The sequence below is a fragment of the Chlorocebus sabaeus genome, chromosome 11 (assembly GCF_047675955.1).
Source record: "Chlorocebus sabaeus isolate Y175 chromosome 11, mChlSab1.0.hap1, whole genome shotgun sequence".
In the NCBI taxonomy this organism is placed as follows: domain Eukaryota; kingdom Metazoa; phylum Chordata; class Mammalia; order Primates; family Cercopithecidae; genus Chlorocebus; species Chlorocebus sabaeus.
Window position 1 is genome coordinate 85,195,035 of NC_132914.1, and position 26,681 is coordinate 85,221,715.

General features: G+C 38.2%; 1 pseudogene; it reads left to right on the forward strand.

Annotated features, from left to right (window-relative positions):
• Nucleotides 1-20,894: 20,894 nt before the first annotated feature.
• LOC103239513 (small ribosomal subunit protein eS4, X isoform-like) lies at nt 20,895-25,072 on the forward strand (annotated as a pseudogene).
• The last annotated feature ends 1,609 nt before the right edge of the window (nt 25,073-26,681 follow it).

Here is a 26,681-nt window from a genome sequence, read left to right on the forward strand (position 1 = left end):
TTTAACTGATGATTTAGACATTTGCTGGTGGCCTCTCCAGAAATCTTCCTATTCTACCATTTCCCAAATTATTCTAGGAAGTGAAGTAGAAGCAGGAAAATGGACTTCAATCCTCACATAAGCTCACTGCCTCCTGCTGAGCTAGGATTTAATTCATCATCAGCGATGTGACCAAACCCAGTGCTTAAAGCTGTGATTCTTCTTGACCTTGTTTCAAGAATTCTAGATCCAAACTTGCCCCTTTGTCCACTGGACATAAAAGAAGCATGTCCATAATTCTGGCATCTATTCAAAATCACTTCAAGACTGTGGGAGAACCATTACTGGGGAGATGTTGACCATGCAGAAGGCTGGACTGAGAGAGAGGGAGAGAAACTGATCCTCGGTAACACCTAAAACCGGCCCTACCTCTGGACTTCTCAGTTACATAAATCAACAGATTTCCACTTTTAAATGTGTTTCAGGTACGTTTTCAGCTATGGCCACAGAAGTGTAGTAAGAAACTGGCAAAATAGTAACTTCAATTAGATTTTTCAAAAAATATCTCTTTACTCAGCATTTATTTATTAAATGTGCTGAAAACCTGTGCTAAGTACAGAGGAGGCATGATATGATAAACAAGACAATCATGGTCTTTGCCTTTCCAGAATTCAGAGCCCAGTGAAGTATTTACAGATTCGGCAAGGTAACATGTTAAGTGCCAAGACGTGGAAAGCTTAGAGTACCATGGAACAATGAGAAGGTACAGTACTGTGGACATTTATAATTATAAAGGTTCTTACTTTATTTCCCCTTTCTAAAGCTTCTGGATTTTTTAGAGAATTATTTTTCCACTGAGGGTAGAATTGTAAATTCAGATGACTGACTCATACTACATAAATGGAAAAGTTCAAGTTCTTTTTTTCCACAGCCCAATTAATTCATGGCATGGGTGTATTAGCTTAGCTCAGCTAATCAGCTGCTCTCTCCCAGAGCATACATCTTGAGTGAGTATCACAAATATAGAAGAAGCAGTTGGAATTCATTATTCATCCCCATGAAGCAGCCAAAACAAATGGTTCCTGTTACAAGATCATTGCTGAGCTTCCTGCTTTCTTAGCCTCCAACACTTCTTTCCTATTGGTAACTTCTGAGAACCTTAATAGTCATCCCATCAACTCTGTAGTGCTTAAATTAGTTAAATGTAGGTGTTCTTGTTTGTGACCAAGGAATGCTAACCGGTACTTTGGATGTTAAGGAAGGCTCTCTGATGAAAGTGACAACTTGGTTGATACCTTTGTGTTGAATATTATATATTTATCAAATATCTATCTATCTTTGAAGATGGGGCTGATTAAAGGGCAGATATGCCGAAGATTGGCTTGAAGTTATCCAGACAGAAGAGTGTGTGCTTGTAACTTTGCGAATTTAAGCACACAGAAAGGAGCAAAGGGAAATAAGACCCTACACAGCATAAAGAAATGCAATATATACAGAGTTCAAGAAAAGGAACGGCATCAGGAATAGTGAAGTTGTTATGGAATAATTTGGAACTATGACAAACTGTGAGAAAATGCAAAAAAATTCAGAGATCTGTGGGACTCAGTTAAAGAGTAACAGAATATTCCATGACTAACAGACAAAAACAAATGGTGTAGAATAAAAAGGGAAAGATGAAACTAAGTCACTGGCTCTAGTCATCAATAAGAAGAGTTTTTTAATCCCCTTGTGAAGGAGGATTCATGATGAATCAAGAACATTTTTATTATTCAAATGGAAGAAAGAGTATTTGTACAAGGACATATTTAACTACAATGTGTAACATATGGACATAGATTGGTTTTTAAATAAATCTGCACATAGCCCATAGTTTGTTTGGGACTCTTCTCAACAAATGTATTCCCTTATGTTCCAGAGCTCCAAGTTTAAAAACCACAGTGTGTCAGAATTGCATATACCAAAGATTTGGTTCCAAAGGCCAGCTAGTCATGGTTTGGTGCTAAGATTAGAATAATTATGTTTGTTTGACTCTACCAGGTCTCCTGTTACAGCGACATTTGTAATGAACCTGGAAGATGTTACTATACAGTAGCACCACCTCTTGTCTCTCACTGCTTCCAGTGAATTCTATTCAATCAGGTCAAAGCTGCCTGACTTTCAAATAATGATAAAAAGAATCACAATTGTTCATCTGAGCAGTTAAAATTTCTCTGACACTGAATTCCAGGAACAATTTGTATCAAGAATTCTTATGTAAGAGCCACAGAATGTGTCCTCAGCAATAATTTTGTTATTAATGACTAATATTAGAGGGAATGAAACTTTTTCCTATGGACATTTTTATGTCATGTATGACTAAGATGTTTTTGGTGGTATTTCTAAATGTAAACTTCTTTTATATGTCCTAGTTTCTCTCATTTAAATCTTTAACTACTTGCTGAGGATGTAATTTGTGCAAGGCATTATGCCAGGTGCTAAATGAGAATAGCATCCCAATGTGAATCATCAACTTGGTGAAAGTTAACTGCATCTAAATAATTTTGGAAGCCCTTAGAAATACAGATTCCCAGGTCTTCATGAAGACATTCTGATTCAAAAGTTCTAGTATAATTGGAGAGCATAGGCATTTTTTAAAAATCTCCCAAAGTGATTTTCTTGCAGAGCCAGGGTTTCTTTTCCTTTTCTTTTTCTCAGAGTCAGTTTTAAGAGTAGTGATGTAAGCCAGAGATATAGTTGACATGGTTCTCTCCTTTAAGAAGCTTACAATCTATTTATTAAAGTGTACTACATAGTTTCATAATCAAATTATGGAAACACTTTAGTAAGTGCTTTAAGAAAATTACAGCTGAATGTCTGAGCTTATAATCCTTCATGTCGTAGGTTTCTGTTGACTTCCTAAAACAGTCCTCTGTGACAGTGATTTTTAATCTGGAGTCTAGAGAATCCCAAGATGCCTGTGGACAGAAAACAGTAGATTCATGGACTGAGATAGAGAAAATAATTGCATCCTTATTTTTATTAATTTCTAACTCATATTTGTAATTTTCTGAAATTATTAAGGCAGGCAAAAATCCACAGTATCATTAGCAATGTCTGAAATAATAAATATAGATCTCAAACTTTTGTTTACTCTTATCACTACTTCAAATTTATAGTATTTATTTTTATATAATGTGTCACTAAAAACCACAAAAATTGCTATATATAATATTTCAGTGTTTCAGTCACTACATACTGAGAAGGCATTTTTACTTTGTAATTATTTGAGGTGTCCATACGCTTTATCAGACTTCCAGAGAGTTGCTGAAAATGGTTAATAATCTCTGCTCTCTGAGAGAAAAAACACAAAATTTTAGAGCTAGAAAAAATAATACCAATCATTTAATCCATCCTCATTTTATAATTGAGAAATTATGTAGTGAATACTGTCGTCAAAGTCCTAATATCCTCTCCCTTATGAGAAATAACAGGGTAGTTTTTGTAATTGACCTCACACGAAAAGTAGAATCCGATTTCTTAAGAGAAAATCACTCTTCCTATCAGAGATTCTTCTGGAGTCAGCTAGTACGCATTTCAAAAAAGAGGAATGTTAGAGTTTTCTGGAAAAAAAATCTATATTATTTCTGAAATAAAAGAGAGGGATTACCATGCTTGCTCTTCTTCTTAAATGAGTGTGGGAAAACGTCCTTTTGCTTTTGCTGGTAGTCATTTTTCAATTATGATGGGAGCCATCCTAAAGACAATCTACATACAGAACAAAACAGTAATACCAAGAGAGAAGAGAGAATAGGAAATAGAACCCTGAACAAACTGAATGGTGCTGACTCAACTCCACTTTCAAATTCCCACATACAAGTTAATGAACTCGATTTTGTTTTTTAAGCCACTGTGAGCTGATTTAAAACTGCCAGCACAATTGGTATGCATCATTTTACTTGCATTTTTAATTCAATATTAACTGAGCTCTTACTGTGCACTAGACACTGTCTGTATTACTCCACTTTCATGCTGCTGATAAAGGCATACCTGAGACAGGGTAATTTATAAGGAAAAGAGGTTTAATGCATTCACAGTTCCATGTGGCTGGGGAGACCTCATAATCATGGTGGAAGGTGAAAGACACATCTCACATGGCAGCAGACAAGAAAAGAGAACTTGTGCAGGGAAACTCCTCTTTATAAAACCATCAGATCTCGTGAGACTTATTCACTATCATGAGAACAGCATGGGAAAGACATGCCCCATGATTCAGTTATCGTCCACCAGGTCCCTCCCATGACACATGGGAATTGTGGGAGCTACAATTCAAGATGAGATTTGGGAGGAGACACAGCCAAACCATATTACTTGTTGAATCTTATATTTTCCACAAAAAAAATCTATTATTATACCCATTTTTTACAGATGAGGAAATCAAGATGTTGAACAGTTAAGTCACTGCTGAGGTGGCCAGTTAGGAAGGGATAGAATTGGCATCTGAAATTCCCTGAAGACATCAGATCTATATTGGTTATGGAGCTTCCTTCTGTCCACCCAACATGACACTATACCGAAAATAAAATAGTATTGTAATATGAAGAAAATGATAGTAATTATATTAATTTACATTTTCTATCTCTCAAGGAACTTATTGTGATGTTATGTAGACCCATGGGGAAATATTTAGCTCTCTATTTTACTTATGCATTTAAATTCCCTGAGAGGAGACTATAATTGAAAGTGAGAAAAATCTTGCATTTACTTAAAATGCAATAGATGCTTTTATATAGTTCCAGCATCTATACTCCCACACAAATTGCTGTTTTGTGACTCAGGAACACCTGGACATGAAGTAAATTAAAAAGCTGCATTCTGGGAAGTGAGGGGCTTCATTGACTTGAGATTTTATTTTAGAGTATTAGTAACAAGGGGGAAAAACAAATCAACGACAAGCAGTGGTCAGCTCCAAAATAGTGATGTGGTGAGTCCAAGAAGGAGTTACCATGTGAATACATGAAAAAGTTCTGGAAACTGGGCTGTGAAAAAACAGAAAAGACACTGCTCAGTCATAAATTAGGCATCAGAGCTAATTCCGGGCAATTCTAGCAACAAGGTCATTAATGTAGTTTGATTTAATTGGCTTTATAGGCAGACTAAAGCCAGAAGGTAGGATTCACATGTGCCAAAGTCAATCCTAGGTAACCATTTTAAACCACTATCTCCAGACTTGCTGAATCAAGAAACTTGCAAGAAGTCTTGGTTAAAATAACAGATTCCTAGGTCTTCCTCTGTAGAGCTTCACACAGTGAGTATCAGATAGGTAAAAACATTTGAATTTTAAACAAACACCCATAATAATGAATTTTGAGGACTGGCAATTTAGGAACCACTGATTTTAGACAAATCAAATCACAGAAAAATCGTGGTCATAACTATAAAATGTAGGATACAACATAAATTAGTTCAATGGAGATTTGTGTATTACTCCTTTTAGTTTGGAAACATACAACTTCCATTCATGAGATATTTATTGACTACTAACTACTTGCTAGCCATTGTGCTATGTGTGGAAATTTAATAATGAACAAATTGTGGCTGCTCTCCCCAGAAGTGTTTAGTCTATAGAAGAAATACAGAAGTCAACAGTCAATTACAATACCCTTTGATGAATACAATGTTAAGTAAACAGTATCACAGTAGCACATAGAACAGGCTTGTGACTTAAATTTAGGAAGCCATGCCTAAATTGAGAATTGAAAGGCAACTGGGAATAAATGGAGCATGCACAAAAACTGAAGAAATCGTACAGTGGGGTAAAACATCATGTGAGGTGGGGGCAAAGTCGTGAGCAGTAGGCAGGAGCATAGTCGTGAGCATAGGAAAAAGGTGGTAAAGGTTCTGCACAAAGAGTATGCAGAGTCACTAAAGAGATTTAAGTAAGGCAGTGACATAATGAGATTTTTGTTCTACAAGGAATAGTGACTACAAAGGATGAGAGTAGACAAAGAGGTCATTTAGGAAGCTAGGGCAGTAATTTAGCCTCTGATGATAAACACCTGTTGCGTTAGCTTTCTTTTGCTATCTAATATTGCCACAAATTTAGTGGCTTTAAATAACACATAACTATTTCTGTGGGTTAGGAGTCTGAACATGGTTTAGCTGGCTTAGAGTCTTACATGGTTGCAATCAACATGCCAACTAGGACTGTGTTGTCATTTGGAGGCTACAAAGGGAAGGATTTGCTTCCCCACTTTCGTAAATGTTGGCAACCTTTAGTTTCTTGTGGTTGTAGAGACAAGAGCTTCAGTTTTTGCTGACTTTTGGCCGGAGGCCACCCTCAGCTCCCAGAAGCTATCAGCATGTCCTTCCTCTGTGGAGTTCCCCAATATAACTGGGGTAATAGAAGCATCTTCAGATGTGCCCATCACACCTGAGTTAAGAAAAGGCCAGTAGGGATGGAAGAAGTGGATGAGGTTTAGCTATACTAGATGGTCCTGGATAAGATTACATTGTTTGCATCAACTACCAATACAATTGGGTCACTTAAGAACCTACATCGTATTTGCTAAACTGAAAAAAAAAACATCAAGACCTTGCCTTTGGGGAAATAATTTGCTCTGCAAGTTCTGGTATTATATAGAATAATTGTCTTCGCTACCATGCAACGATTATAAATTAGTTGTTTGCTCTAAGTAGAGAAATAGTCTTGGGAGGAAAATTCTAACCTATGGACAGTGAGTTTGAAGATATTATTTAATTGCCAAGAAAAAATACTCAAAGAATGACATCCTTTCCCAGCAGCAGTAACAGCAGGCATTAGTCAGAGTCTTGGCACATGAGCAGATGCTCAAGTCCCGAAACTTCACTTGCAAGTAGTTGAAACTAAGCACATCATTTCAACATGTCACAGTTATTTGACATTTCAGGAGAAAGATTACCAATTAGTTTAAGTAATGTAGCCAAAACCTTAGGAAATTTTTTCAAATTATTTACACTTTGTGGCATTTTCGTGTGTCTCCAATTTCTACTTTTCCTATATACTTCCCAAGTGTGTTATTCAGAGAAATCCAAAGCCTGTTCAAATAATTCATGGAAATCCCATAAGCTCCAGCAGTATCCTGGGTAGTTAATCGGACTAAATTAGGAATCTTTCATTTATCTTCAGTGCTAAAAGTTCAGATTCTCAAGTGCTGATCTGATTGCAAAATATTCCTTGACAGTCACACAGGGCAAGTATTATTTTAGACTAAAATCCCACGTTATTGTTACTATACAAGAATACAGATGGTCATTTCTGGATATTGGCATTGCTGGATGACGTAAATTTGAATTTTAAATGCATTCTTGGTCAACAATGTGTTCCATCGACATGTAAACTGAATTGGCCCACGTGAGCACCACCCCAGCAGGTGAGTTTAAACTGAAGACAGAATGCTGCCCACTGGCATGCTGGCACTACACAGAGCAGCTGCCAAATAGCTTTCTGCTCACTTCTCTTATTAGAGTTTTATTTTCTCCAGCTTGTTGCTCCTTCAGGCAAGACACATGGGCAAGGAAAGCGAGAAATGCTTTTAGTCTCCAAGAGTAAATTAGACTATAAAGTAATAATCAATAGAGCTAACCAAATAATTATAAGAATGTCAATAATAATACTAAATACTAGTAATGATCAATATAATAAATATAATTGTTATAAAATATAGCTAAAAATAATAATAGCTAATGTTTTGATAGTATATATTGTAATGCCCAGACCCTTTGTTCCCCAAAGAAGACCACCAGAGTCCAAAGTCAAAGCCAAGCAGCAAGGATCTTTTACTGCAAGTTCGAACTTGGTCCCTCCATTCCACAGCATACAAGAGGGCCCCGAACAATGCGAGTGCTTGCCTTTTATAGCCCGAGGTAAATAGGATAGTAAAGTTACAGAGGAACAAGGGAATTCTTTTGGTTACAGCATTACAATTGGTTTACATTTTAAGTTATACATTTAGTAGTTTTTCTATTGGTTCCCGTGCTTTCAGTAAAACTACAAACAGCTGTGTCCTTATCGGGGATTTTCCAGGTGGTGTTTGTACTGGGCTCAGGAAGTTGAGAGATATATGGTGGGATGTGTTTGTACTGGGCCTGTTTGTGTTGAGCCCGGGGCTGAGGAATGTGCCTGATTTCTTTCAATATGGACAAGTCAGGGTGTTGAGGTAATTAGCCACTCTAAACTTTTTCTTATCCACATTTTAGAAAAGAAACTGAAACTTGGACCTATTCAAGTATTTTATCCAAAGGATCTCACTCCTATCAGAGGCAGAATGCATATTCAATTGTACCTTCTTTGAAGTTCCTTGAAGTTTTTAAAGATACATACATGCCCAATTTTATTCTAAAGGTGTGGGAAAGAAAATAGAACCATAACATTCTGAATAAACTGCTGGTTAAAATAAAAGAGAATAATTTTGAAGAAAAAATGTATTTAAGATTCAGTTCGTATTATTCATAATTTTATGCTATCACTAAAATATGGCATTGATGTAATAGAAATCACAGTTAAAACAAGAGTGCTATCTCCCATTCTGTAACATGGACAAATGGATCCAGCATCCTGTAACTAGCTTAGTTATTCATTCTTTTTATTTTTCTATGGTGTATTATTCCCTTTAAAGGTCTGAGATGATATACTTTCCAGGGTTTAAAAGTAAGTTTCATCTATCGGGTTGATTTCACCTTGCCCTTCTTTGTTTTCACCCCTAGTACACAGGGCACAATGGTCTCTTTATTAATGTCTGTGGAAAAGAACGCTCACTGGTAGAACTGATACCTCCTAATCTCAATGAAGTCTAAGCCTGCAGCACTCCACCGATGATTCTCTTTTTCCTTTTTTTCTTAGCTTGAATTCTGGACACATAATCATGCCATTATAAATACTGCCTATGGGATATGAAAAGCGAAGTCATTTGTGTGCTACACCAACTGACATACCAGATGACATCCAACTGCGTAACATTCAGGCCGGTAAAAGAAACAGAAAGCACGTTGAAGCTTCCGCGCCTGCAGGAGAATTGCAAGCATATGCTCGCCATGCCTTTCTTAATCAAACGTGCTCAGATTATTCTAGGTATTTTATGTATTATGTTCCACTCAGAACATTACAGTGAGAGTGAGGCATAGGGTAAATACAGAGAAAGTGTATGATGGGGGGAAGTGAGGACAACTTGTTCTGCGAAATGATCGCCTCTCTTTCTTCTCTCCTTTTATCATTTTTTTTTTTATCATTCCTGCATACTGAGAACATGGCTAACTAATCTGCAATAATGTCTCAAGTTGAAAGTGAAGTCAATGCTTGCCACATATCTACATCTCCCTCCAGAGACCTCTCCTCTCCTTTTCCTTTTCTCTTCTTCACTCTTGGATAATATAAGGGTCCACAGTACAGTGGGGAAATATTGTACCCATTATCATTTCAACACAATTAATGAAAGAAGGACAGAGCTTTGCAGAGAAAATGAAGATGCCACTTATTAAGTTACTGTCTCTCACCTCCAAACCCACTTCTCCAGCTCTGCTTTGTGATGGGATTCTGCAAACAATGTTCTTACACACAATCTACTGCCGTGCTTAGTTTGACAATGTGGAGTGCTAAAAAGGAAACTGCTGTGTGGAGGAGGAGAAAAAGACTTGCTCTTTCTTGGTTCTTTGTTGGCTCCTGATGGGCTGAGTACTATGGTTCCTGGCAGAGGAAAATGGTTTCTGGCTTCTTTACCTTGGCAGAAGCAAATCCTTCTCACAGAAAGACAGAAGATTGAGAAACTAGAGATAGAAAAGGAGACACGCTACTTCCATGGGTCCCCTTTGTGTTTCTTGTGGGATTCCTGTCTGCTTTGGTTTTAGGGGAGCATCAATTCAGCAACACATCTCAACCCCGGAAGAGGCAGTTTCTTCCCATAACAGTAACTGAAGCCAGTTTTCAGCTTTCCCAGCACAGAACCAGCTTCACTGATACCAGCACCATCTGACTGGCACTCCCTCCCCAAAAGTCTGGGTTGCAGCCCCATGGGACCCTTTTCTGAGCTCAGAGATGGCAGCATCAGCTGAGTAGCACCCTTGCTTCAGACAGGTGTGGCATGTCAGATCCTATCTTGAGAAGGTCCATAAGAAATATGACTGAATGACAAGTTAACAGACTCTCTCCATAAGCTCTAAGGAACTTCAAGCTTTTGTGGAGTGTTCTAATAAAGCAGATGGGATATGTGGGTCATAGCTTTAGAGCTGGATAATTAGTTTTTCAGATGCCCTTAGTTGAGCATTTTTGGACTCAATTTTTAGAGCCTGTTATATTGGTGCCTTCACTAATTTTAACTGCTTTTTTTCTGAGAGTGTATATGTCTTCAAAGATCCATATAGTAAGCTTGTAGAGGGTAGGGTACTTCTGTTTTGTGTGCTCAGTACACTGACAGTACTTAATATGTCCGAAATGACAACAACAAAGGGATAGCTTGGCTTCGGATGTATTTCCTGATTTGTGTGTCTTGAACAGCAGGTTGCCAGAAAGGTTCTACCTACAGTGTATAGAGAGATAGGATTGTCCCAAAGGAATAGAATGGTAACTTAATAACAACCTTAATTTACAGTGTCAGCAGGGGAGAAAATGTAAGTAGCAGCAAGAAATGGCAAATTGCAGCTCTATAGGGCAAAGGGAAAAAAGAACCAAACAAAATTTTAAAAAAACAAGAAACTCAAGAGAGTTCTACTAAGATTGCTATAGTACAGCCTTCTTAAAACAGCACTCTCTAGGGCCTGCCTATTGGCATCATTAATATCATGAGCTTGGAATAGATGCTGTGAAACCCTATGAAGCTACCAAAGAATGAGGAAAACTGAAGGGATGAATAATACAATGAAAGCAGAGAAGTCCTAAGCTTATGAGGCTATTTATTCTGCAGCAATTTCATCACAGAGTGAGCAGATCGCTTTTCCAGTGCCTTAAATCAAACAGCAGGTATCTACAGCCTCAAAGTAAAAAGTATTAAGTTTAACCAACTTTCAGACTTGAGACATTGCAGAGGCAGAAATGGAAGATTTATCAGAATGGTTTCTCTCCCATTTTTTTTCTTTTGCTTTCTTTACCTTCATATCTTCAAGCTTGATAGGAATAAAATTTGGTACCATATCTTTCCTCTGTGGATGTCATTGTTATCCTTCCTGTGAAGAACAGAACAGTTCTCATATGAGTCATGGCCTAAGTTTTAGTCCAAACCACTGTAAGTATTTTGGAAATGTTTACATTGAAGACACTTCTGTTCCTTTTCTTCATTAACAGAAGTATAAAATGGAGACTCAAAATCAAGACAAAAGATGATAAGGTATTTTTAACATCTCTTTATAAATCATAAATCTTAAGGAAGTATTAGTGTTAGTTCTGGAGAAGTCTCCAGAGGAAAGTGTCCTGGACCTCAGATTCATAAGATCATAAAATCTCAGTATTGGAAGAGAACCAAAAGGTCATCTATACAAGAAAACAGCAAGCTTTTTTTCTATAAAGAGCCAGTTAATATTTTAGGCATTGGGAGTCACAGTATCTGTGATACTATTCAACCCTATCATTGTAGCTTGAAAGCAGTGTATACAATATATGGAGCATGATGAGGTTCCAATAAAATTTGATTAAAAACATAAGCAGAGAGATATATTTGGCCAATGGGTTTGGTTTTGCCACCCATGATCTAGAGTATCCAGCTATGAGAAGGAAAATAAAAAGAAAGAAAACTTCTTTAAGATGAAACTCAAAATATGTCTGCCAGTATTGAAAGCAACATGGAGAAGCCTCAAAAAATTAAAAACAGAACTAACATATGATCCAGCAATCCCAATACTGAGTATACATCCAAAGGAAATGAAATCAGTATGTTCAGTATGTTAAAGGGATTTCTGCACCCCCATGTTCATTGCAGAAGTATTCACAGTAGCCAAAATATAGAATCAACCTTAGTGTCCATCAATGGATGTGTGAGTAAAACAAATACTATATAGAGATACAGATATACACACACACATACACACACATATGTATGTATATACACATACACACAACAAAATACTGTTCAGCATTAAAAGAAAAAAAATCTTGTCATTTGTGACAACACGGATGAACCTGTAAACACTACATTAAGTGAAATAAGCCAGACACAGAAAGACCAATAGCACATGATCTCACTTAAATGTAAAATCCAAAAAAGAGGAACTCATAGAAATAGAGAGTAGAAAGGTATCTACTCTCTACTGGGGCTGGGTTAGGAAGTAGTGGGTTGCAAAAATGTTGATCAAAATATATAAAATTTCAGTTGTGCTAGATGAATAAGTTCAAGAGGTTGATTATGCAACATGGTGACCATAGTTAATAACAATGCATTTTGAAAACCACTTAGAGAGTAGACTTTAAGGGTTCTCACTACAAAAAACAGAAGTGATAAGTATATGATATGGCTTGGCTGTGTCCCCACCCAAATCTCACCTTGAATTGAAATCCCCATAATCTTCACGGATCATGAGAGATACCTGGTGGGAGATGATTAAATCATGATTGGTGGCATTTTACCCCTTCCCCAGAGATCTGTGGAACTGTGAACTTGAGAGAGATGATTTAGGGTATGTGGTGGAAGAAATTTTTAAGCAGCAGGCTTTCAAGAGGTGACAGAGGGCTGCGTGTGGTGGCTCACACCTTTAATCCCAGCACTTTGGGAGGCTGAGAAGGACAGATCACTTCAGGTCAGGAGTTTGTTCAAGACCAACTTGATTAACATAGTGAAACCCCATCTCTGCTAAAAATATAAAAATTTACTGGGCATGGCAGCACATACCTGCACACACCCAGCTACTCAGGAGACTGAGGCACAAGAATCGCTTGAACCCAGAAGATGAAGGTTGCAGTGAGCCAAGATCATGCCACTGCACTCCAGCCTGGGTGACAGACTGAGACACTGTCTCAAAAAAAAAGTGGGGGGGAGGGGTGACAGAGCATAAAAGTTTAGAAAATTTACAGTAGAAAAGAAAAGCAGTAGAAAAGAAAACTCATTTTCTAGGGGGAAATTCAAGCCTGCTGCAGAAATTTGCATAAGTAACTGTGAGCCAAATGCTAATCACCAGGACAATGGGAAAAATATCTCCAGGGCATATCAGAGACCTTCAAGGCAACTCCTCCCATCACAGACCTGGAGGCCTAGGAGGGAAAAATGATTTCCTAAGTGGACACAGGGCCCTCCTGCTATGTGCAGCCTCAGGACTTTGTGCCTTGCATCCCAGCCATTCCAGCTGTGGCTAAAAGGGGCCAAGATACAGCTCAGCCCATTGCTTTGAGGGTGCAAGCCCCAAGTCTTGGCAACTTCCATGTGGTGTTGGTCCTGTGGGTGCACAGAAGATAAGAATTGAGGTTTGGAAACCTCTGTCTAATTTCCAGAGGATGTATGGAGATTCTGGGATGTCCAGGCAGAAGTTTGCTACAGGGGCAGAGTCTTCATGGAGAACCTCTGCTAGGGCAGTGTGGAAGGGAAATGTGGAGCTGGAGCCCCACACAGAGTCCCCACTGGGGCACTGCCTAGTGGAGCTGTGAGAAGAGGGCCACCATTCTCCAGACCTCAGAATGGTAGATCCACTGACAGCTTGGACTGTGCACCTGGAAAAGAAGCAAACACTCAATGCCAGCCCATGACTGCAGATAGGAGGGGGGGTTGTACCCTGCAAAGTCAAACGGGGTGGAGCCGCCCAGGGCTGTGGGAGCCCACCTCTTGTATCAGTATGCCCTGCATGTGAGACATGGAACCAAAGGAGATCATTTTGGAACTTTAAGGTTTAATGACTGCCCGATTGGATTTTGGACTTGCATGGGGCCTTAGCCCCTTTGTCTTGGCCAATTTCTCCTATTTGGAAGAGGTTTATTTACCCAATGCCTGTATCCTCATTGTATCTCAGAAGTGACTAACTTGCTTTTGATTTTACAGGCTCATAAGTGGAAGGTATTTGCTTTGTGTCAGATGAGACTTCAGACTTGAGCTTTTGGGTTAATGCTAGAATGAGTTAAGACTTTGGGGGACTGTAGGAAGGGCATGATTGTGTTTTAAATGTGAGGACATGAGATTTGAGTGAGGCCACGAGCAGAATGATAGGGTTTGGCCATGTCCCCAACCAAATTTGATCTTGAATTGTAATCCCCATAATCTCCCAGTGTCATAAGATGGGCCTGGTGTAAGGTAATTGGATCATAGGGGTGATTTCTCCATGCTGTTCTTGTGATAGGGAGTGAGTTCTCAGAAGATCTGATGGTTTTATAAATGTCTGGCATTTCCCCTGCTGGCACTCATTCTCTCTCCAGCCACCCTGTAAAGAGGTACCTTCTGCTATGATTGTAAGTTTCCTGATGTCTCGCCAGCCATGCAGAATTATGAGTCAATTAAACCTCTTTTCTTTATAAATTGCCCAGTCTTGGGTATTTCTTCGTAGAAGCATGAGAACAGAATAATACAGTATGTGAGATAGTGGATATGTTAATTTGCTCAATTTAGCCATTTCTTAATGTATACACATTTCAAAATATCACATACAGGATAAATATATACAATTTTTATTTGTCAGTTAGAAAACAAATAAATGTATAAATACATAAATGCATAACTAAGAGGTCTGAGATATCTGACCTCCATTTGATTATTCACCTTTTTATATTTTAAGTATAATAGTCCAACCTTTAAGGGCATAAGTCTTAAATGATACATTTCTACATATGTATATACCCCTGTAAATACCAATCAGATCAAGACAGAACACTTCCAATACCACCAAAATGCCCTCTCGCTCCCCTTCAGAATCAATTATACACAAAAATAATGCTTATTCTTACTTTATCTATATGAATAAATGTTGTTTCTTTTTTAACATCATATAAATGGAGTTGGGCAATTTCTCATTTGTTGTATGAGGTTTCTGTTGCCCAATATTATGACTGGGGAATTATGTCATTTTATAAAACTCATATTCTAAAATGTGCAATTTCAAACAGGTTTAGTAAAGCATTATCTACAATAATATACTACATATTCAATGATAGGGCAATGTTTTCTTAAGTGAGGTAGATATTTTTGTGTCCACAGTATTTATTTATAACTTATATTAGAATTGTCTTGAGCTCCCATCTAACATATTGGCAAAATGCTTATTATTGAACTCTTGGGGCTCCTGCCCTTCCCACCATCCAGGCCCTTTACCCCTCATCAAAGATCCATAAGTGCTTTATGAAGTACAAAAGGGGGGTAAGTCAGACATCCTTTCCCAGACTAGAAAGAAATCAAGTGTATACCAGGCTACAGCTATCATCACTGCAGTTTGTCCTCCCCACCACACAGGTGAGCTTTGCAGAATGTTTCACCCCAGCCCCGCTGACCCATTCCACAGTGAAGTTTCTGCCCAGGTCTGTCTAAATCTGTCTTGCTGAACTCCCTAATCATAATCCTTTGAAGAAGAGTCCCTCTGCAGGCAACTCCACGCTCTACATTTCAAGCTGAGTCACAGGTGACCCTAACTTAAGGACCAAAGCATTGTAGTGCTAAGGATTTTAAGCATTCACACAATTACAGCATTTGCTTTCTCAGAACACTCAGAGAAGAGTTGGGCCTCTGAGAGGTAGTTGGGTGTAATAGTTAACATGAACTCAAGGTTCAGACAGCTCAAATTCAATTTCCAACCCTTTAACTTACTAGCTGTGTGACATTGGAAAGCCATAATCTCTCTGTGCCTGTTTTTGCGTGTGCAAAATGGTGAATTGTAATAGTACCTACCTTATAGAATCAATGTGAGGATTAAATGAATTAATCATGTAAAACTCTTGGAATAATGCCTGACATATAATACACTACACTGTATAGTTATAGTAATTAATTCTGAAATGCAAAACCTTTCTGCCCATCAGTTGCCTGTAACAATTTAGGCATTAGGCATTATTATTCTAGTCCCCATAGGAATAAAACCCAATTGCCCAGAAAGGTCTAGTCAAATGTACCAAACTGGGCTGACACAGAAATGAAAAGACCGAAGACAAAATTGAATATATTTTATGATCTTTATGGAAAAAGTTATACATATGCATAGAAATCATACTGGAAGGAAACATATAAACATGTTAGCAATCATTATTTCTAACCCGTGAGATTATGAATAATGAATTATCTTCTTTATAAATGTTTATAATTTCTATTACAACAAGCAAGTGTAACTTTTTTTTTTTTAAGAGAGAGTTTTCTCTCTTTCTTGCCCGGGATGGAGTGCAGTAGCACAATCTCGGCTCATTGTAACCTCTGCCTCCCAAGTTCAAGCGATTCTCCTGTCTCAACATCCCAAGTAGCTGGGACCACAGGTGCCAGCCACCATGCCTGGCTAATTTTTATGGTTTTAGTAGGGGTGGGGTTTCACCATGTTGGCCAGGCTGGTCTCGAACTCCTGACCTCAGGTGATAAGCCCACCACAGCCTCCCAAAGTCCTGGGATTACAGGCGTGAGCCACTGTGCCCAGCCAAGCAAGTGCAACTTTTAATATTAACTTTAACAATGAAATCACTTTTGTGTGTAGCTTATTTAAAATAATGAATAAAGCTTGTATATCAGTGCCAGAACTTCATCCAGTAGATTTATAATCACGGGATTTAGATGTCAGTACTTGACTGACATATCCAAACTGTGTTTTGCTAGCATCTAAAGTAAGAATGATATCCCTAATTCAATTGGTTGTCAAAATTAAATGAGAAATCGCATGATAAAACCCTTTTATAATGTAATATACTATACAAATGTAAGAAATTTCATTGATTTTATTATTAGATTGAAAAAGGCATATAAGGTAATATTTTCAGAAACTCAAAGTGCTCATTTATACCCAGAACATTAGGGAAAAATGAACAAAACTTCCAGCTAAGTAAGTGATATAAAAGCTTACTGAGCCAGTGCCCCTTTGCTTCCATTGTTAATGAACTCAGTGGGCTATTGACTAGTTTGTATCTGCTCATATAAGAGACAACCTACATGAATATACACCAAGTGCTAGAAGATTCCATTACCACAAAAATTATTAAAAGCTGGACATTGTGCTAGCCATTCGGGATATAAAAATAATTAAGACAGACAGACTGTTGTCCTCAAAAATTTCACAGTGTAGAAAATTTGGAGACAATGTCATGCACATTTATGCTAGCTTAATCTAAGATCGTACATATTTTTTAATCTTCGTGCAATATTATCATAATTACTTTTGTTTTTCACAAATTTTAAAAATTTACTTGGATGTTGTACACACACACACACACACACACTGCTATTGTTTTTGATTATTATATTGGTAGACAGATCAATGAATGTAGGCTTTGCTGCTTAATTCGATGTTCAGTTTCAGCTCTTATGGACATCAGTTCGTTAAACAATAGGGTAATGAGTCCAGAAGGTAGTTGAGTTGAAGCTGGAGTGAGCTGAATAAAATAAATTCCCCAACTCCCTCTACTCTTTTTTTTTTTTTTTTTTTTTTTGACAGGGAGTCTTGCTCTGTCTCCCAGGCTGGAGAGTAGTGGCACGATCTTGGCGCACTGCAACTTCTGCCTCCTGGGTTCAAGTGATTCTACTGCCTTAGCCTTCAGGGTAGCTGAGATTACAGGCAGCCACCACCACCGTTCTATTTTTTGTATTTTAGTAGAGACAGGGTCTCACCAAGTTGGTCAGGCTGGTCTTGAACTTCTAACCTCAAATGATCTGCCCGCCTCAGCCTCCCAAAGTGCTGGGATTATAGGCACGAGCCACTGCACCCAACCTTTACTCTAATTTTTTAACTCTTTCATGAATTCTTCTTTCTTTGGTCTTTCTTTTATTTTTCCCACAAAGCCAAATGTAGAGACTACCACACCAAAATTTAATACTGGAATTTCAAGGAAGAGTTAAAATAACTTTTCTGTTTGTTTTACTTATCACCACACTACCTTTTGTTACAAACATATGATCAACAGAAGTAGATGACTCTCAGAAAAGTATAGTCAATGTGTTGCCAGAGGACTGCACTTCATTGACTGGGAAGACAGTTAGGGTTAAATAAAATAATTTTGGACACAGAGTCACAAGACATAGGTCTTGATCCAATCCAGTGGTCTCTTATTTCCTTAGTGCAAAGTTGAATGCTTAATAAATACAAGGCTGCTGAAATCCTTTTTCTTTTAGCCTTATCCGGATTAGTCATTGGTAATGCATATAAAATACCTTTGATCTGCCCATTTTCCTCATGATAGTGTTATAAAATAGTAAAGAAAGTATTAAAAGAGCTGGGATGGGATACATTCACCTCCTTCATGAAGAAATACCCCCGAGGAAAAGGGAAGAACCAGGGGATCCAGTCAGTTTAAACCTTTGTCAAGTGAACCTCTAGGTAAACAGACCATTAACATATATTAGAAAGAAGAGATTTTATCTCTGAAATGACCTTATATTTTAATAATATCCCTGATATCAGTGGATTGATTACCTACAGTAAATAGGATCCAGGATCTTGGAGGCATAACTCCCGGAGGGATGTCATGTAAGCTATGCAATTGCCTGGGGTAGAGAGAAAAGATGTTTTGTAATTGCAGCACTCGCCACCATGTGAGGAGACAGTTAACCACACCTAAAGACCTCATCTGTTCTGGACCAGGGGGGAATGTCCAATGTGGAAAGGAAGGGTTCTGAGAAACACACCTGATGTTCCAAACCTCTCTCTGCTTTCTCTGAGCCTTTTCTGGGTCTTCATCCTCATAATTTTGTAGCAAATATTGATACCAGGTAAGATCTCTGAGTCCTTTGAATCCAATTTGACAATGCAGTACTCTGTGTGAACACATAAATATTTCAGAACTACTATATCAATAGCAATAATGGCAATTATTAAGAACTCAAACATCATTTCCTCTGAGAGAACACTCTGACTTCACCAGTATTTTGACATAATACCATAATCATGAATGTGTCCTTTGTTTCCATCAGGCTCTATATCAAGTAGTGCAATTGTGCTATAGTTAACAAAGAGGTCCCCCAAATTTAGTAGTTTTAGGAACAGGAAATACATTTCTTTCTCTCACAAAAGTCTCAAAGAGGTGTTTCCTGTTGGAATGGGGAGGAAAGTTCTGCTCCATATTTTATTTGAGGACTCATACTTATGGAGGCTCTGCCATCTTCAAAATATGTGGCTTCCAGATTCACCCTGGGGCTTGTGATCCTGTTCAGCCAAAAAGGAGAGAGAGCATGGAAGAGCAATTTGAGGCATTTTATGTGCCAGGCCCAGAAGTGCATCCATCACTCTGGTCACTTCCTTGGCCTCAAGCTTAGTCACATGGCTTCACCTAACTGCAAAAGAGGCCATTAAATGTAGTCTAGCTTTATTCTAAGAAAGAAAGGGGAAATTGATTTCAGAGGACAGCTAACAGTCTCTGCCACAGGCCCCAGACATGGATTGATTCTTTTCTGAAAGCATAAAAAAATAATCAGACCATTAAGAAAGGTCAGGCCAAGGATTTCTTGAGAAGTCTCTATTTTATATCAAATATAGTATTAAGTAACAATCATATATGTATTTCACTGTTTGTTTAGCCCTCTGCTAATGAGGTTTCCTCATTTATTTAAATGGCTGGGGAGTGCAAACTTCTCTCCAACTCCATTCACCTTAGAAAAAGGAGAGATGACTATTGCTAAATAGTCATTTTCTAGATATATCACCTGGCAGCTGCATTCAAATAAAAAATACATCCTCAGTTCTTCTAATACCTGACTCTATCTTTTATAAACAGCTTGATGAGTGGGTATCATGGGTTTGCCTAGGAAAGAATTCAAGGCCAAGCCAGTACTATTAAACAGCAATCTTTTCTGAATGCAACTGTCCTTTGCAGGGTGGGGCTAACTCATAGGCAGTGTGCCCAGAGTTGGCAAGATATGGGTTGTTGGCAACTGTATTTATACCCACTTATACCTACTTTCAGTTACATGCAAATTAAGGGGCAAGCTAATGCAAATTGATGGGTGGGTTATTTAGAACTTTTTAGGAAAGGGGAAATAACTTCTGGGTCATTGCCATGGAAAGGGGTGGTAACTTTTATTGCCATGGCATTTGTAAACTGGCATGGCATTGGGTGGTAGTGTCTTATGCTAATGGACAATAAGGGCAGATAGGGATATCTTTCATTGTTATCTGCTGGTTCCTGTCAGTTTCTTCACTTGATCCTGTTGGAACCAAGAAATAAGTCCTGTTGATCTTCTACCTCAATAAAATACAAGAACAACCTCTTTTTTTATACTCAAGACACTGTAAGGCAATGGCATAGTTTATATTCTCTAATGGAAAAATAAAAAACTAGAGTAGCAAAGGTAAATTCTGACCAGAGAGAGATATAAAAATTTAAAAGAAGATGACTCATTCCTATTTTATCCTTTTGTTGTAACATGTACAAGTTATTTTTTAAGATGTAACAGTTGGAACCTATACTACCTAACTCCAGGAACAATGGTGACTATTTTTTAATGTTGAAGGTAAAGGAAGAGCTATCACAAGGCAAAGATCCAAAAGGTTTCTCAGCACATGAGTTGGATCTTCCACAGACCCCTTGGGATCCAGAAGGGATCAAATCCCTCAGTTATATTTAATAGCTCCATGTAGCTTTCTTTATGACAACCACAGACATGCAATATATTTTGTGGTTATTTAATTTGTGCCTTTCACACCTGCTCAACAATAAGCTTTATAAGAGCAGGAACCTGTTTGTTTTGGCTTACCATTTAATCCACAGTTTCTAGCAAAGGACTTAACATATAAAAGAAATCCAATAATAGTTGGTAAATAAATAAATGGCAAAAAAAACAGATAATGGTAGTTAACATTTATTGATTCTTTCTATGCCTACAGCAATCATGGCTTATGGTCCCAAGAAGCATCTGACATTGGTTGCAGCTCCAACCATTGGATTCTGGATAAACTAAGTGGTGTGTTTGCTCCTTGTCCATTTACTAATCCCCATAAGCTGAAAGATTCTCTCCCCATCATCATTTTTCCTAAGGAAGAAATTTACATATACCCTGACAATGCTCCAACTAAAAGACACAGATTGGCAAATTGGATAAAGAGTCAAGACCCATCAGTGTGGTGCATTCAAGAGACCCATCTCACGTACTGAGACACATATAGGCTCAAAATAAAGGGATAGAGGAAGATCTACCAAGCAAATGGAAAGCAAAAAAAAGCAGGGGTTGCAATCCTAGTCTCTGATAAAACAGACTTTAAACCAACAAAGATCAAAAGAGACAAAGAAGGCCATTACATAATGGTAAAGGGATCAATTCAACAAGAAGAGCTAACTATCCTAAATATATATGCATCCAATACAGGAGCACCCACATTCATAAACCAAGTCTTAGAGACCTAAAAGGAGACTTAGATTCCCACACAATAATAATAGGAGATTTTAACACCCCACTGTCAATATTAGACATATCAACAAGACAGAAGGTTAACAAGGATATCCAGGACTTGAACTCAGCTCTACACCAAGCAGACCTAATAAACATCTACAGAACTCTCCACCCCAAATCAACAGAATATACATTCTTCTCAGCACCATGTTGCACTTATTCCAAAATTGACCACATAGTTAGAAGTAAAGCACTCCTCAGCAAATGTAAAAGACAGAAATCACAACAAACTGTCTCTCAGACCACAGTGCAATCTAATTAGAATTCGGGATTAAGAAACTCACTCAAAATCACACAACTACATGGAAACTGAACAACCTGCTCCTGAATGACTACTGGGTAAATAACAAAATGAGGTGAGGCTGAGCGTGGTGGCTCACACCTGTAATCCCAGCACTTTGGGAGGCCGAAGAGGGTGGATCATGGGTCAGGAGATGAAGACCATCCTGGCTAACATGGTGAAACCCTGTCTCTACTGAAAATACAAATAATATTAGCCAGGCATGTAGTCCCAGCTACTTGGAAGGTTGAGGCAGGAGAATGGAGTAAACCTGGGAGGTGGAGCTTGTAGAGAGCTCACACCACAGTACTCCATCCTGGGCAACAAAATTAGACTCCATCAAAAAAACAAAACAAAACAAAACAAAACAAAGGAAATGAAAGCAGAAATAAAGATGTTCTTTGAAACCAATGAGAACAAAGACACAATGTACCAGTATCTCTGGAACACATTTAAAGCAGTGTGTAGGGGGAAATTTATAGCACTAAATGCCCACAAGAGAAAGCAGGAAAGATCTAAAATCGACACCCTAACTTCACAATTAAAAAAACCAGAGAAGCAAGAGGAAACACATTCAAAAGCTAGCAGAAGGCAAGAAATAACTAAGATCAAAGCAGACCTGAAGGAAATAGAGACACAAAAAAAAACCCTTCAAAAAATCAATGAATACAGGAGCTGGTTTTGTGAAAAGATTAACAAAATAGACAGCTAGCAAGACTAATAAAGAAGAAAAGAGAGAAGAATCAAATAGATGCAATAAAAAATGATAAAGGGGATATCACCACTGATCCCACAGAAATACAAACAACCATCAGAGAATACTATTAACACTTCTACACAAATAAACTAGAAAATCTGGAACAAATGGATAAATTACTGGACAAATACACCCTCCCAAGACTAAACCAGGAAGAAGTCGAATTGCTGAATAGACCAATAACAGGCTCTGAAATAGAGGCAGTAATGAATAGCCTACCAAGCAAAAAATGTCCAGGACCAGACGGATTCACAGCCAAATTCTACCAGAGGTACAAAATGTGGGCAAAGGATATGAACAGACACTTTTCAAAAGAAGACATTTATGCAGCCAACAGATGCATGAAAAAATGCTCATCATCACTGGCCATCAGAGAAATGCAAATCAAAACCACAATGAGATACCATCTCACACCATTTAGAATGGCGATCATTAAAATGTCAGGAAACAACAGGTGCTGGAGAGGATGTGGAGAAATAGGAACACTTTTACACTGTTGGTGGGACTTCAACCATTGTGGAAGACAGTGTGGCGATTCCTCAAGGATCTAGAACTGGAAATACCATTTGATCCCGCAATCCCATTACTGAGTATATAGCCAAAAGATTATAAATCATGCCACCATAAAGCCACATGCACACGTATGTTTATTGCGGCACTATTTACAATAGCAAAGACTTGGAACCAACCCAAATGTCCATCAATGATAGACTGGATTAAGAAAATGTGGCACATATACACCATGGAATACTATGCAGCCATAAAGAGGATGAGTTCATGTCCTTTGTAGGGACATGGATGAAACTGGAAACCATCAATCTGAGCAAACTATCACAAGGACAGAAAACCAAGCACTGCATATTCTCACTCATAGGTGGGAATTGAACAATGAGAACACTTGGACACAGGAAGGGGAACACCACACACCAGGGCCTGTCATGTAGTGGGGGGATGGGGAGGGATAGCGTTAGGAGAAATACCTAATGTAAATGTCGTGTTAAATGGGGTCAGCAAACCAACACAGCACATGTATACATATGTAACAAACCTGCACGTTGTACACATGTACCCTAGAACTTAAAGCACTATAAAATAAAACAAAAAACCTAAACAAATTTACAGGAAAAGAAACAACCACATTAAAAAGTGAGGAAAGGACATGAAGAGACACTTCTCAAAAGAAGACATACATGTGGTCAACAAACATATGAAAAAAAGCTCAACATCACTGATCATCAGAGAAATGCAAATCAAAACCACAAAGATATGTCATCTCACAGCAGTCAGAATGGCTAATCAAAAAGTGAAAAACAACAGATACTGGTGAGGTTGTGAAGAAAAAGGAATACATTTACACTGTTGGTGGGAATGTAAATTAGTTCAACCATTGTGGAAGACACTGTGGTGATTCCTCAAAGACCTAGAGGCAGAAATACCACTTGATGCAACAATCCCATTACTGGGTATATACCCAAAGGAATATGAATCATTCTATTATAAAGATACATTAACACATATGTTCATTGCAGGACTATTCAGAATGCTAAAGGCATGGAATCAACCTAAATGCCCATCAACAATAGACTGGACAAAGAAAATATGGTATATATACACCATGGAATACTATGCAGCCATAAAAAGAAACCAGATCATGTCTTTTACAGGGGCATGGGTAGCACTGGAAGCCATCATTCTCAGCAAACTAATGCAGAAACAGAAAACCAAAGACTGCATGTTCTCACTTATAAGTGGGAGTTAAGTGATGAGAACACGTGGACACACACTGGAGCCTGTCGGAAGTTGGAGGATGAGAGAAAGGAGAGCTTCAGGATCAATAGCTAATGGATGCTGGCTTAATACTTAGGTGAGGAGATGATCTGTACAGCAAATCACCATGGCACACGTTTATCTGTGTGACAAATCTGCACATCCTGCACCTGTACCTCTGAACTGAAAATAAAAGTTGGGGAAAAAAAAAAAAAAAGGTTTGCATGCAGTGGTTCATTAAGATCAATGGCAAGGTCTGAACTAATGTAACCTATCCTGCTGTCATCAGCATTGACAAGACTGAAGAAAATTTTTGTCTGTTGTATGACACCAAAGGTCACTTTGCTGTTCATCATAGCACACCTGAGGAGGCCAAGTACAAGTTGTGCAAAGTGAGAAAAATATTTGTGGTCACAAGAGGAATCCCTCATCTGGTGATTCGTGATGCTCACACCATCTGCTACTTGGATCTACTCATCAAGGTAAATGACACCATTCAAATTGATTTAGAGACTGGCAAGATTACAGATTGCATCAAGTTCAACAGTGGTAACCAGTTGACACTGGTATCCTGTGACTGGAGATGCTACCTTGGGAAGAACTGGTGTGATCACGAACAGAGAGAAACATTCTAGATCTTTTGATGTGGTGAATGTGAAAGATGCCAGTGGCAGCAGCTTTGCCATCCACCTCTCAAACATTTTTGTTTTTTGACAAAGGCAACAAAGCATGGATTTCTCTTCCCCAATGAAAGGGTGTCCACCTCACCATTGCTGAAGAGAGACAAAACTGATGGCCAAATAGAGCAGTGGGTGAAATGGTCTCTAGACAAATTAGAAAGATCTTAAAGTTACTTAAAGTTAATACAGCATGAATTTAAAAAAATTATTGAAAGTTTCCTACACATTAGACACTGTACTGGGCATTTCACATGCAGCTGAATGATAAAACAGAGGCCTCATTATCCTCCTTGCTTAGAGGATGAGATAGGCTAGGTCACTTGACCAAGGTCACTCAACTAGTGCCTGTCCCCACTCTCAGCTAATTTTTATATTTTAGTAGAGACAGGGTTTCACCATCTTGGTCAGGCTGGTCTCAAGCTCCTGACCTGAAAAGATCTGCCCACCTCAGCCTCAAAATTCTGTGTCTAGAAGAGACAGGGAAATATGATTGAAAGGAGAAACAATGTGTAACTGATTATACAGATGAATAAAGTGAGGGGAAAATAGGGACCTTTGAGTGAGTGTGGATAATGTGTTTTACTAGTTATGGTACTTTGTAAATACATGTTCATAATTTGCCTTCACAGTTTTTTGGTCTATTTAGTCTATTGTCCTTCAAGATTTCAGGACAATAGATTACTATGTCCTAATATCCCTCTAAAAAGGTATAAATAAATATTTATATCCTTCTCTATTCCAAAGAGAAAGAAAGATAGTAATTTTTTATACATGACATCATTCTATGAACATTATATTTGTAAGTACCATTGTCAAGAAATACATCTTGATTGAATATATTTCTAGGTATAAATAGCAGTTTAATAGAAGATGAAGTTGAAGTAGTACTTGGAGAAACTGTTTCTCTCTCCCTCTCCCTCTCTCTCTCTCTCACACACACACACACACAGATCTTTTCAACTTACCAAAATAACTACATTTCTCCAATACATAATCCTCCTTATCTCAAATTTAAAACTAGTTGGTTAGCTCCTGACAATTTTTCCATGTCAGCAGCTACCTAATGTTTTTTAACAAAAATCAATATATTACCAGTTCTACATAACTTGATGTGTCTCTTTCACTCATATTCAAATATGTAAACTTTTTTTCTCATCCTAAGGTTTTATTAGTTTTGCTTCAACTCTGCTCTTTCTTCCTTTGTGCCCTATTTCTTTTCTTATTTTATTTCTTGCATCCTTCTTTATTCCCTGACAAAGGGAAGATTATCATTCCTGACTTAAGCACTCATGACCTGCTGGCACCAACAGCTACACCTGATTTAAGTAGGGCCTTGGGCAGCAATGTCACCTTTGCGAGGAGGCACATATACCAAAGCTGCACCGTAGTCCTTGAGAGGAGTACCAAATTTGAACTGGGGCAACCTGGGCTGCTCTCTTCTGTACCCTAATGCAATTCATCGCTGCCAGCATGATTTCAACAAGAGTATGAGGAGAACAATATGCCTCGGAATGTCCCCTGCTTCCCTTGGCTTTATGCTTTTATTTTCAAAAACTGTAGAAGCCCCCAGCTATATCAGAGCTTCTGTGGACCCTTATAAACTGAAATAAATTACTTTTTCTCTCTAACACCTGTCTTTGATGAAAGGTTATGCTTTGTTTATTTTCATTTCTGAAGACTCCTACTGCTAGCGTCAGTGAGTTAGAAATAATGTACCCAAATAAAACGTTTTACTGTGAATGCTT